Below are 13,769 nucleotides of genomic sequence, written 5' to 3'. Positions count from 1 at the left end.
AGAACAAAATATGGGAATAAAAATGTGCAGTTTTATCAGTAATATGAAGATAATATGTTTCCAGAAGATCTTACTTTCTTACTTAGCCCTATACATTAATTTCCTGTTTTTATAAATGAATAAGATATTTTCCCCTGATGTCTCCTTCCTACTTTATTTGAATAACTTACTGGCTGTTAGTTGCATTTTCATTTATTTTTTTCTTACTTCTATTAAGCACACTTGATTTCTTACATATTTACATTACCTTTTTCAGTCTTCTGAAAGAATACACATATCCATTGGTCTCAAACATGAATTGCTAAAAAGGAGAAAAATGTCTCCATTGAAGCAAATATTCTGTAAGATGTAATGGGCAATTGTTAAAAAGAGTGGCAACACATCTCCATTTAGGTTTTCTCTGGACTAAAAACAAAAGTATGTTTTGCTGTAAATGTAGTCCATAAAGAGTATGACATATTTTGAAACATCTATAGTATTGTAGCACCGTGGGGAATGTAATGGAATTAGTGAGTTTGAAAACAGCCTATTTCTCTACATATCTGCCACCTTTGAGAAAATCAGAAATATTTACCTTTCCTAAATTTTAGGATTCTAATCCTAAAATTCAGACACATTTAAGAGCAAACCAGTGGATCACAGAAATAATATACTTATCCCTTTTAGAATTGATTTTGATGTTCAGAATACTTTCTTTTGATCTTTATAGTATGTGTAGTTTACAACTGGATATCCTATCTAGGTATTTTTAATATTTTTCCTTTAGGGAATATTATTTGTCTGCATCCTGTCCTAGAAGTTTCAAGGTCAGCATTACTTGCACAGTTGTAATAATCCCAACAGAAAGATAAATATATATTGACTGAGGCTGGAGTTCTAGTTCTTTCAGTTGCTGAAGGTCAACAGCTCCTTAGAGGTACCTTCACAACCTTCAAATGTCTATAGGTTAAATTACTGATGAATTATGGCACTTTTCTAAATGGAGGAAACCTACATTGCTCTGGGAAGCAGCTCGATGTTTTGTGTCTTCTCACTGACACAATTTTGAACAAAGTGGGAAGCAATGTCAATCAAGGCCTCATTCCAAAACTTCATGGAAATGATTGTAAAACTAACCACTCAGGCTGAATGTACTGACCAAAAGATTTAGGGGTACCATTTCCGTTTCCAACCTAAATTGTAACATTGTCTTAGGATAAATTTAGAATGAGCTGACACTTTATATTATAAATCATATTCACATTTCAACTATGTAAGTACTGAAGGGGTATAGTACTGATAAGGTTGGGGTTTTTAGAGGAAAATTAACTAATAAAAACTAAAGAGACCAATATAAAACTTATCGCAATGAACACGAAAGGATTTGAAGTTTGAGGCAATTATGTGACTCAGGTTCCTGAAAGCAATGAATTGTATTTCTGCCGACATATTTTAGAGAATGTGATCCCTGCAAGTCAAGGTTGAGAGAAATAAGCAGGCAGAAAAAAGAAGAATGTGTTGCAGCAAGTGATTATTTTTTTCCCTCCTAGTTTACATGCAATGAAGAAATATACCACAAGGGGTTTATAACCACAAACTTCATTGTGTTGCTCAGAACAGTAAACTTTTGATTACACAAAGTAAATACCATAACTGTTCTTATATTGTCCTTTCAAAAAAATTTCATGTTTAAGGACTCAAATTTTACCGATAGTTTGATACTAATTTATAGGAAATGAATCAGCATTAAATAATTTAAGATAACCTTTTTTTTTGCTGCTAGAGATTGAACCTAGGGATCTATGACTGATCTACATTTCCAATTTAAGGTAACCTTTCTTTCTTTACCAAAAATTATTTGTGGAAGTCATATGTGAAGTATCTTTAATTCATGACATATGATATAATTTATGACAAATATATCACCTCAACTATATAAATCAAATTCAACTTTATTCTTAGTAGATCACATGTCCAAAATTGCAAATTTCCTATGAAATATAAAAAGTAATAGAATAAATTTATGCTAAAGTATAATCTCACTTTTTTACTATTAAACCCTCCTTGTTACTGTGTGTTCTTTTTATTTGTCTAAAATTTGAATGAAAAATGTACTCTTTTTGACTTCAAAGAGATTTTGAGATTTACAAATGCATATTGCTTTGGTTAATAATCATTCTTAAAGGTATATGGTGAAATGTATTACATACTTACTAGTTTTTACAGTATGTTACTAGGTTTATTCATTTCATTATAGTGTATCATTCTTGAGACTCCAAGTTATGGGGGACATGTAGAGACTACACACAAAAGGTAAAATAATAGATATGACAAGCAATATCTTCTTCAGAGATAATGAACCAGGAAACAAGGGTGCAATACATATATACACACATAACATACACATGCACGTAGATATAAGCAAACATACTTTTTTGGATTCAGAATCATATGCAGAAACATACACCCCTAAATAGAAATATAATATGAGTAGTTAAGGAAATTCTATACATACTATGTATTCTATACATACAACTATTTAATAAGGTGATGAGCAATTCAATTTTCAGAATATTATAGGGTTAAATGGTAAGGAAAAGAGCTTCAACTTTCCTAGATAATGTTCTTTCCAAAAGACAAGGGACAAACAAGACAAAGTTCACAGTCCATGGGTCACATCTCGTTCCCAATATGATTTGATACAACTTTTCTCACTACACAGTGATAATGATTGGCTTTTTGCTTTCTGATGTAACCAATTAATGTGTCAGTTGCATTAGTCTGTGAGCAAGTACACGAATGCTAAAGCATATAGTGGCTGCATTATAGGAGGCTAGTTGTATTAAGAATAGGTGGTCCTGTGATTATGTGGTTTCATTTTATGTAGAACATTTCAGACACCTTTTAAATTAAATCTCTTTCATACAAGAATAGTGGCAAAGTATAGTGGAAGTCAGTCAGATTGTATGAGGCTGTTAAATTACTGCAAGTCAGTGAGGGACTACATGTGTTATAATGTTGGTATCTGAATTGTGAGTGATAATGTTCAGTGGGCACACCATATTATGTTGGCTTAGAAAGTGTTTCATACTTTACTCATACTGTTGTCAGAGGGACAATCTCTGAATAAAGGAACAAGTGAAGAAATTTTCTATAGTAAATAATTATATATATTAATATATAATCAATAGCCTACTATAAAACTTATAATTAATTAATATGCACATTAATTTATAATTATAGCAGGGAGATAATATAATTTATCCTCTACACTGGAATAATTTTGAGAATGAAAGGTGCACTGTTAATAATTATATTAGAACAACAAGCATAAGCAGGAAGCATGTTTCAGGCAAATTAGGATATATAGCCACTCTAGGAATGAGTTATAAAAATATCAGACCTGAAACTCTGAAGTTACTACAGGAAGGAGCAGGAAACACTCTGGAACTAATACGTATAGGCAAGGACTTCCTCAATACAACCCCAGCAGCCCAGCAACTAAGAGAAATGATGAATAAATGGGACTTCATAAAATTAAAAAGCTTCTGCACAACAAAAGAAATGGTCTCTAAACTGAAAAGACCACCCACAGAGTGGGAGAAAATATTTGCCAGCTTTATATCAGACAAGGAACTGATAACCAGAATATACAGGGAACTTAAGAAACTAAACTCTCCTAAAATCAATGAGCCAATTAAAAAATGGGCAACTGAACTTAATAGAACTTTCTCAAAAGAAGAAATTCAAATGGCAAAAAAGCACATGAAAAAAATGCTCACCATCTCTAGCCATAAAGGAAATGCAAACCAAAACCACACTAAGATTCCACCTCACCCCTGTTAGAATAGCCATCATCAAAAACACCACCATTAGCATGTGTTGGCAAGGATGCGGGGAAAAAGGAACCCTAATCCACTGCTGGTGGGAATGCAAGCTGGTACAACCACTCTGGAAAAAAATTTGGAAACTTCTTAAAAATCTAAACATAAACCTGCCATATGATCCAGCAATCCCAATCCTGGAGATATACCCAAAGGAACGCAACACAGATTACTCCAGAGGCACCTGCACACCCATATTTATTGCAGCGCTATTCACAATAGCCAAGTTATGGAAACAACCAAGATGCCCCACTATTGATGAATGGATCAAGAAAATGTGGTACTTGTACACAATGAAATTTCACTCAGCCATGAAGAAGAATGAAGTCTTATCATTTGCAGGTAAATGGATGGAACTAGAGAAGATCATTCTGAGTGAGGTCAGCCAAGCTCAGAAGACCAAAAATCATATATTCTCCCTCATATGCGGATTTTAGATCTAGGGCAAATGCAGCAATGTGGTTGGACTGGGACCACATGACAAGGGGAGAGCACATTTGGGTGATTAGAAATAGGTAGAAAACCAAAAACATGAAAGTGTTTGATGTTCCCACTCCAGAGGAGCTAATACAGAAACCTTAAACCAACAGAGGTTGTCATGAGAAGGGGATCAGTAACTAGGGTAAAGATCAGTTAGAGATGAATCAACATGGGTCATAACACGTGTACATGAAAGCAATGCTAGGAATATTTCTGTATAGCTATCCTCAACTCAACTAGCAAAAACGCTTTGTCTTCCTTATTAGGCTTGTCTCTTTTCTTCAACAAAACTAGTGATAAAGGCAGAACAAGAACTGCCTGGAACTGAGGGGGGAAGGGGGAAAGGTTGGGGGGCGGAGGGGTTAGAAATGACCCAAACAATGTATGCACATGTGAATAAAAAAACAATTTACAAGACAGATACACAGGTGAGTCAGGCTCATCTTGAAGCTCATTATTATCTGCCCACTGAGTACTGGTGTGCTGTTTGTATAAATGAGCTGATATTCATATGACAGGTATCAATTTTCTAACATGAGAACATATATGTTCCCTGAGCATGCTATTTATATGCATTTTCTTTATGAGCCCAAAAACCTTTGAATGTGGTAGGTAGGGTGTTGAAGCATCACTCACTAGGTGGAAGTGCCTAGCAAAACAACTCTCATCCAAAATGATATTAACTCCATTATTTCCAGTAGTGTTTGGATTTCTTTGTCTATTTCCAGTTTTTGTTTCTTTTGTAGAATTTTTTGAAGGATAATTTCCAATCTAAGAAAACATGTTATTGATTTCAAACCCCAGTGCTGCCAAAAATTGCTATATTTATTGCTTCCTTGACAAATATTATTTTTTCTGTGTGCCCAACTAATGTAAATATTACAGTTAAAAGAGGGACTTGAAAGACACTGTTGGTTTTCTTGTTCTTATGATATCTCACTGTAGCCTCTTAGATAAATGATCAAGTGGTCTTGCTAATATCTTTGTGAAGTTCATAATAAAATAAACTGGGTGAAGTACATTTAATTCTGTTTACTTAGGTTTTTAGCTGAAAGACATTATAGCTACAAGTAGCAGTAGTTGTATTTCAGTAGAACCACAAAGTGATTTGCAAGTCAAACATATCCACTCACAATTCTCTAGTTTAGTATTCAAGATCTTGTAAAGATTTTTCCAATTTTCTAAAGAGCTAAATTGGATCAATCATTCCAGATAGCTGAATTATTTTCAGACTTCAGGTGCAACTTGTAAAATGATGACAAAAGTATTTTAGCTGTGAATTGATTGGAAAATTCATACTTGTTTTCTGTCTTTCTATACTTCTGATATATAACCACCTTTACAAATTTTCATAATATTTTGAGGAAAACAAAGTTAATTATATAATATTTGTGACTATGAAACTGTGGTGTTGAAAGATAACAACACTCCACCCTGTTCATTAGCTAAGAAGAAATGTAATCATCAATGTATTTTCTTAGTTCAGGCCAATGTTAAGTTACATTATTTCTTAAGATTCTGAGATATGCTGAGCTTTGAAAGTTCCTCTTTTTCTGTCATCATATTTCTTTCTTTTGTAATAATTTTCCACTTTGTACCTACATGTTTTAATAGACTCAAGCTTGACTTTTGTAAGTTACACAAATGTTACTTCTGGATATATAGTATATTTTTGAAGGAAAATAGTGTTGCTTTCCTGTAATAATTAAATTACTGTGGATCAACATTTCCATGATAAATAAGCAACAGTGTTACTGTGCAGTTCTCTTTGTCTCCTCTGACCCAACAAGGGGATTTCATTATACTTCTGCTTTCATATATCCAGTGACATGTGCGGTGACTATGAAAGGGCTCAGCACAAAGTAGACACTCAGTGTTTCTTTGCTAGATACAAGTTGGCTATACGATTTATTTTTGTATCTCAAAATGATGTGTGTGCTGAGATACGATTACTTAAGGAATATTCACGCTGGCTGGAAATTGTGACAGAGTTTGTTTTACCTGTAGCATGAAGAAATCTATCTCTCAAAATTTTGTTGCACATTCTGAGAAGTGAAGCAAATATTTTCTAATAGTTTGTATCACATATAGCTCAGCTTAAAATCATGGCCATTTGCAGTATTTCTTCTCCTTTGGCCTCCTCCATCTATCAGGTTTTTGAGATGGGTGTTGTGTTTTCATAAGTAGCTTTTCCATAAAATTCAATCTAACAGTAACAACATAAAAACTATTTTAGAGACTATCATTCTGTGATATCATTCATACAGCCATTGAACATTTAATGAAGTAACCTGCTGGAACTGTACTTTATGAAAGAAAACTATATCCAGTGCTTGAGGAAAAGGCATCTTTAATTTAATACTGATAATGTTGAGTTTTAATGGGATACCATTTATTGGTAGAATTTTTACTTTGTGTTACATTTATTTTAATTATGGGATTTTATTTTTAAAAAGTTTCACCGAGAATACGAGTTTTTATTTTTCAAATGTTTTACTAGCATAATAAAAGTAACCACATAAAAATCAGGGATGAGCATTTTAAATTTAACTTCTTAGTAGCTTTATTCTTGAATACTTGACTGCACAAATTATAAGAATCTTGGGATATCATGCCTGAAAAATCTATTTTGTTACCTTTGTGCACATTCATCTTCATATGATTTAAAATTATTAAAATGGAACAAATATTCAACCTCAGCTAAGTAAATTTTGCTTTCAAACTCAAACAGTACAAATGTTAATGTCAGTGTTGTGAATGATGCGGTATGAAATGGATTACTTTAGTGATCCACTTACTAAGGAAGGAAACAGAAAAAAGAGGGAGGACAATGTATGTGTCATATGTGACCTATCTTGCCCTTAGAATATTGAACTAACATGTTGGACTTAAGAATGGCAAGAGGAATAATGACCACAAGGCACGTGTGTGCATCCATTATTTGTAGATTTCAATTGCTTCACTCATGGAAAAATTATGCATGGAAGAGAGAGGTGATAGAATTATTTTATATGTTCTATAAGGCTAACAAAGAAAATTACAGACATTTAAAAAAGTTTTTACTAGAACATGCTGAATTGTCATACAATTGATATAAGTAATGTGCCAGAATTTTCTTTGTTTTGTAAGTTTCAAATATAGATTCATAAGTATATTCTTAAGAGCATTTTAAACTTTAGAACCTTTTCTCCCTGCCTCAGTGCTAAAGTTATTTTTTGAAATATAAAGAAAGTTATTCTTGAAATATAAAGAAACTGCCCTGTGGTCAGTGATAGTCTTAACTACTTGTCAATCAAAAGCAGAAGTTTGTTGAGACATTTAATTACAAGATAATGTAGTCATCAAAATGTCGTTGTGGTAACTGACAGCTCATTTTGGTCTGAAAGCATGCAACTACCTCCCCTAAGGTCAGAGATGTTTGGAGGTTAACTTAGTAATGACAAGTCCTTTATTATCACATTTTGACATTGAAAAATTGCAATTATACTAATAAATTAATAACAGTAATAAACTGACAGTCATAATTGCATAATATAAAGTTGTCAACTGCATTTTTGTTACATGGTTGGAATTTTTATTTTATCAGTATATCTGCATTGTGTTAATTGTTCCCAACATGGCATACACACACAAGTATTTCTAAAATTTTTCAAAAGCCATGTCTATACGATAATAGGATGCCAGTGTATACATATTTTTGATCTCACTTATCTTCTTCCCTTCTCTTTCTCTTCTGCTATTTCATAAAGCCTTAAAATAAATAAGGGGAATTAGTAGTTACAACTTGACCTAGTGTTAATGTATACTTAACATTCTTATTATTTCAAAAAATTTCTCTTCTTTTTTTTATTTTGGCTAAAGTATCTTCTACTTAATGCATTCAGAAAAAAATGTAGGGAAAGAATAATTTTTTACATTGTTTTTATTACTTTCCTTGTATTGTATGTGGAAATTTTGTGCAAATGTTTCATGAAGTGGATGCCTTTTTATGTTAAAATAAATTATGCCACTAAATACTTTTCAATAGCTTTACATATAATTCTAATGCTTAAAATAATATAATAGCTATACACACAGTCTTTGATTTGCTAACTTTTATAAATCTCAACAATAGATTTTTTTGTATATAACTTCTTTCTGCAGTGAAATCCATCAATTAAATCTAATTTAAGAAATGACAGGGTCCTTTAGGAGTTGGTTAATTGTTTATTTATATGTAGAATTATCTACCCATGACTTTACATTTGATGGTTGGCATTTATTTATATAGAAAACCTGTGAAAAGTATTTAGTTGGCTACTCTTTCTACTGACCTGAGTTACAGAGAATTAATTGTACACTTCTGCAAATTTTCTCCCTTGAAGGGAAAGGACCTTTTTAATGACGATCCTCTCCTTTTTGTATTTGCTTGCAACTCTTCCTTTATATGTTTTCCTGGATGTGGTTTAAAAAACTCCTGGGTTTGGTGGGGAGAAAAGGCTTTCTCTTTGACACCAACATTCAGTGTTTACCCAATTATCTTTCGGGGCTATAGGATTAATAAACTGTTAAAAGATCTCATTTATTTGAGAGAAATTTAAAAGCAATACTCTAAAATTTAAACATATAAATGAATTATGTACTTATATATGTTTTAGATAGAATAACTAAGAAACTTATATTGTTTCTTCCTCAGTGGAGAGGAGTGATCCAGAGCCAAATATGTTTTAGAGGAGACTGAAGAGTGTTAGGGACACATTGGTAACATGATTGTGAATTTGCATCATTTTGGAAGTTTGAAAAGAATAATAGTAACTAGTATTTATTGAGTAAGGTTTGCTATATTATTGGCCCTGTTTTAAGAATACCATACATACTAACACATATACTCCTCCTAAACTGTTTGAGAGACATACAATTATTTTCTCCACTTTGCAGATGAAGAAACCGAAGCACAAAAATGGTAAATAGCTTATACCTGGATACATAGTTTGTATGTTGTGAAGGTGGAAGTAAAACCCAGATGGCTTAGCTCCAAAGTTCATGTTTATAAAATGCCATGGATATTATAGGACGATATATTGTAAAGTTCCATGTACTGGGAATGAAGAGACCCAAATTCTAGCCTAGGATTTTTGCTTTTTTTGGTGGTGGTTCTGGTAATGGAACCTAGGGCGTCAAGCATGCTAAGCATGCTTTACCACTGAGCTACAAGCCCAGCTCTAGTCTAGTTTTATTGCTAATGTAGTCCTACAAACTGGCACAGGGTTGCTTTCTGGTCCCAAGTGTCCTCATCCAAAAAATGGGCAAGTTCAGGGACCTGTTATCTGGGGGTTATAAGAGCTTCAAATGTAAACTAATTCTCTTTGCAGCTGTTCTTTGACCACAGAACTTTCTGCTTCAGTGTGTACCATTTATTGACTAGAGAGTGTGAAGGTCAAGAAACAGAAATTTTGGTAAAATAGAATTTATTGCTGTCTGAAGATTTAATAGACTGATTTAAGCATATAGTGCATTTACTTACTATTAAGTGGGAATGTTCAAGTAGAAGTTCAATAACTTCTTGTTGAGGTATTTAAGGCAGGACTTAAGTATCAGTTGTAGAGTTGGACAGATTAATGATTGTTATGTTCCTTTCTACCTTGAAATTTTATTTTTCTACATATCCCATCAACACCTCATTCATTCATTTAATAAAAGTAATCTATCTACAGATACTGTGTGTATTTTTCATAGCTAAGAATCTGACTTAGTGAATCTTGTATGAATTTTATTTATTAATAAAGCTTGTTGAGGGCTGGGAAAGTAGCTTAAAAGGTAGAGTACTTGCCTAGCCAACATGAGGCCCTGAGTTCAATCCTCAGTATTGCCCCTCCCCCCACAAACTTGTTAATACTTAGTTCTAAATAAGTTAACTTATAGGAGGATGTTTTTGCTTATTTTAAAAATAATCAAGATTACATTGTTTTGTTTAGGAAGGCAGTTGATTTACAGCTTAATATGGCATTGCACAGGTGGTTTCAGATCCTTACTAAGCACATATTTTGGAGAGATATTCTAAGTAGATGAAACTGCATGAAGAATGGCACTGGGGTTGTGCTCCATAGACTCTTCCTCATTCCTGAATTAAAAGCAATGAGTGACTGCAAATATAGGCTCTAAGAAAAAACATTGGTGCAGGTCCATTAGTACCTGTGAAAACTGAGAGGTAATTTAACGACTTTTAAATCTCACATTTCTCATTTATATACTGGGAGTAAATCAAACCCATCTCCTGCAGTTATTAGAATTACATAATACATAGATCTTTAAGCTGTTATTTTATAGCTATGTTCTTTTTGTTTTATTTTTTAATCTGATCCAATGTCAACTTAAAAACTGTAATAGAAGACTGATGGTATATTTAGGGCTCATAATGTCAGCAATGCTATGTGAATATCTGTTATCTGAAGCATATGACTTAATGTTCATATACACTAGCTATCTGCATTTTAGGCACTTGCCAGAGAGCCCATTCTTAACTGAGTACTCCACAGCATCTACCAAAAGTTTAAGAGAAATAAGTGAAATGACAGAGAAGGAGAAGATACATTAACTAGGATCTTTCAATCCCATTTTTATATTCAGTTGGATGACTTAAAAGCCTCCCTGTAATGTATTATTTGATTCTCCTCAGAGATTTTCTTGCAAAATTCTGATTGAGTATTATAAGCTCAGGTTCATTGAGGGTTGAATTATGTTTAGTCACATAAACAATTATTTTGAATGTATTTTTAATGAAATATTTAAGACTAAAATTTTAATTATTTAAGTAGTATTTATCATTTTTATTACCTTTTTATTTTAATTTAATTTTTATTGTCACCATTTGGTATTGTAAGGATGTGAGTTATACAGTCACTCAGAGCCATTTTAATTAGGTCAATTACTACTCATCAATATTTTATCATTTATAAATTGAAACTGGAATAGAAAAAATTCCATTCAATATTTTTGGCATTAGAAGAAGTGCCACTATTGTGGTCTGATTTGGGAAGAAAGGCTTTAGATTTAAAGAAACATAATGTGGCTGCATTTAGGTCACTTGTACAATGTTAACAAGGTGGATACTTTTGAAGTTATAGATAGACTATTACAGTAAACCACTTGTGAAACCACCAAAGTATAACCTTTGGTAGAAAGATGTGGGTCTGTTCCTTGTTTGAATACTCAACTATGTGTGATTTTAGGTAAATTGCTTTGTTTTTCTGAGCCTCAGATTGATTTTTTATGTTTCATTTGTGTTAATAATATATTTCTAAATGAGTTGTTAGAGATTACTAAATAATGCATGTAAAACATACATCAAGTGTTTGTGTACAAATGACCATTTTTGAAGAATTTCAATTCCCTACATTGTCAGGTACCTCCCTGGAAAATTTTGAGGGATCATCATTTATACAGAATATAATGTGAATGGCATTCCCGGGATTTGTACAATATGTGACCTTTGTTTGCATTTAAAAATCTATTTATTGGTTGGAGTTGTAGCCCCTGTGGTAGAGCACCTGGCTAGCAAATGTGAGGCCCTGACTTCAAACCCCAGCACTAAATTTTTAAAAAACAATAGATTTTTTAATGTATCATTACTTTCTAATAAATAAAATAAGTTTCAGATTGGATATGAACAGAAAAATTCCTACTGCCACTACCTTTTGTGAGTAGTGAAGACAAGTGAAGGAAATAATCATCAATTTGTCTATCCACGTACCATCCATTCATTCAACAGATATTTTTAAAGAATTGGCTGCATGCCAGACACCATCATAGATACATAGATACATAGAATTTGTGTGAGTGGATGAAAATGAAATATATGTTTGAACTTGAGTAAACACCACAAGAGATAAGACTGCACAAAATGCTTTTTTTAAAAATAAGGGTTCTTTGTATTAGATCCAAATTAGGTAAGAGACCTGGAAATCTTGTGCTTTCTCTTTATGGTATATTGCCCAATATTTGTCACTGTGAAATAGTGGGTATTTTAAAAACAGATGGTGAAACTGGAATGGAAAGGACGTTAAGTTTAAATTCTTTGTAATTATTTACAGATTCTAGTGCTATCTCCACCTCTGCTTTTCCTTTTCACCAAGGAACACATATATCATTCTCAAGCAGGCTTATCACTCTAAACTTTAAGAACTTTATAGAGAAAAAGAAATGTTAAATTGAGATTCCTATTTGCATCTTCTCTTTGGTAATTCCAGGTAAATGACAATATAAGTAATAGTAAGGGTGTTAAGAGTAGATTATTTTTCCTCTGCCTGTAGTAGAATGAAGATATCGTGTAAGAAAAAAAGCTAGGAAATGCCAGTAAATCTGCAAAGTTTTGCAATGGTTTCAGTTATCTCAGAATTGTCACTATGAGACTGTAGGGAAATCAGAGATCATTTAATTTGACTTTTTATTTTATAGATGAGAAAAGAAAATGTAGGAAAATGAAATTACTTGCTTTGGTAGTTTAGGTATATAGTAATAGCTCTTCACAGAAGGTAGTTTTTGAGACTCACCTCAGTGATCTTTCATTTATCTTCATGGCAATAAGGGAATCTGAAACACATCTTTCTGCTCAAATCACATTCAGTTATTATCTTAGTATTATTTTTATCTTCCTGCATTTGTATGTTTTCTAGGCTTCCTTATAATTTACTGTCTTTTCCCATTCTCTCAATACTTCTTTTTTCTCTCTCACTTATGACTTTACTTCTTAGGAGTTTTTCTTTTTTTTTCCTCATTGGAAATATCATTTACTATAACTGCATATGAAAACACAAAAATAATTTCATTCACACCCAGCAAGTTAAATTTGGTTTTAATCTGTCTCTGCATTAAGTTAAGTTATTATTTTCCTTTTGGTAATGGATGCTTTAAAGGACAAAGATGTAGAAATTCTGGTCCATTTATATGTTATATATTACACATCTCAAGTAAGAAATATGTATTGTACTTGTGAGCTTATTAAAAATCTAATATGGGGCTGGTGGAGTGGCTCAAGTGGTTGAGTGCCTGCCTATCAAGCTTGAGTTCCTGAGTTCAATCCCCAGTACTACTAAAAAAATCTAAGACGATTTTAGAATCATCTTGTTGGGGGAGTCATCATTGACTTGAACGCTTTCAATTTCATTAATGAGAAAATAAAAAGTGGAGGTAAAATATGTTAAAGTGCTTACTTAAAATCAGATTTTTAGTAAGAATTCTGTCATTAAATTAATCCTTTGCAGCTTTGTTTTTTGAACCATAAGCTTTTGAGCATTTTCTTTTTATTTCCCATGATGAACAAAATGTTCTAAATATGTTTACTTAACTAGAAGTCGAAAAAATTAAAAAGTCATAAATAAAAATGGCCTTTAATTTTGAGATCTGAAATTTGTGCATTTCAGCTTTGTCTTGGGTTTTTAAACAGTGTGT

The 13,769-nt window shown here is 32.5% G+C and overlaps 1 protein-coding gene across 1 annotated transcript in view; it reads left to right on the top strand.

The window, feature by feature from the left end:
* The window catches only part of Dach2 (dachshund family transcription factor 2), a 605,819-nt gene that overhangs the window by 111,418 nt on the left and 480,632 nt on the right, over positions 1-13,769 (top strand). The gene's annotated exons all lie outside the window — the stretch shown is intronic.

The sequence above is a fragment of the Castor canadensis genome, chromosome X (assembly GCF_047511655.1).
Source record: "Castor canadensis chromosome X, mCasCan1.hap1v2, whole genome shotgun sequence".
In the NCBI taxonomy this organism is placed as follows: domain Eukaryota; kingdom Metazoa; phylum Chordata; class Mammalia; order Rodentia; family Castoridae; genus Castor; species Castor canadensis.
Note: the sequence above shows the minus strand (reverse complement) of the source record. Positions and strands in the feature narration are given on the sequence as shown.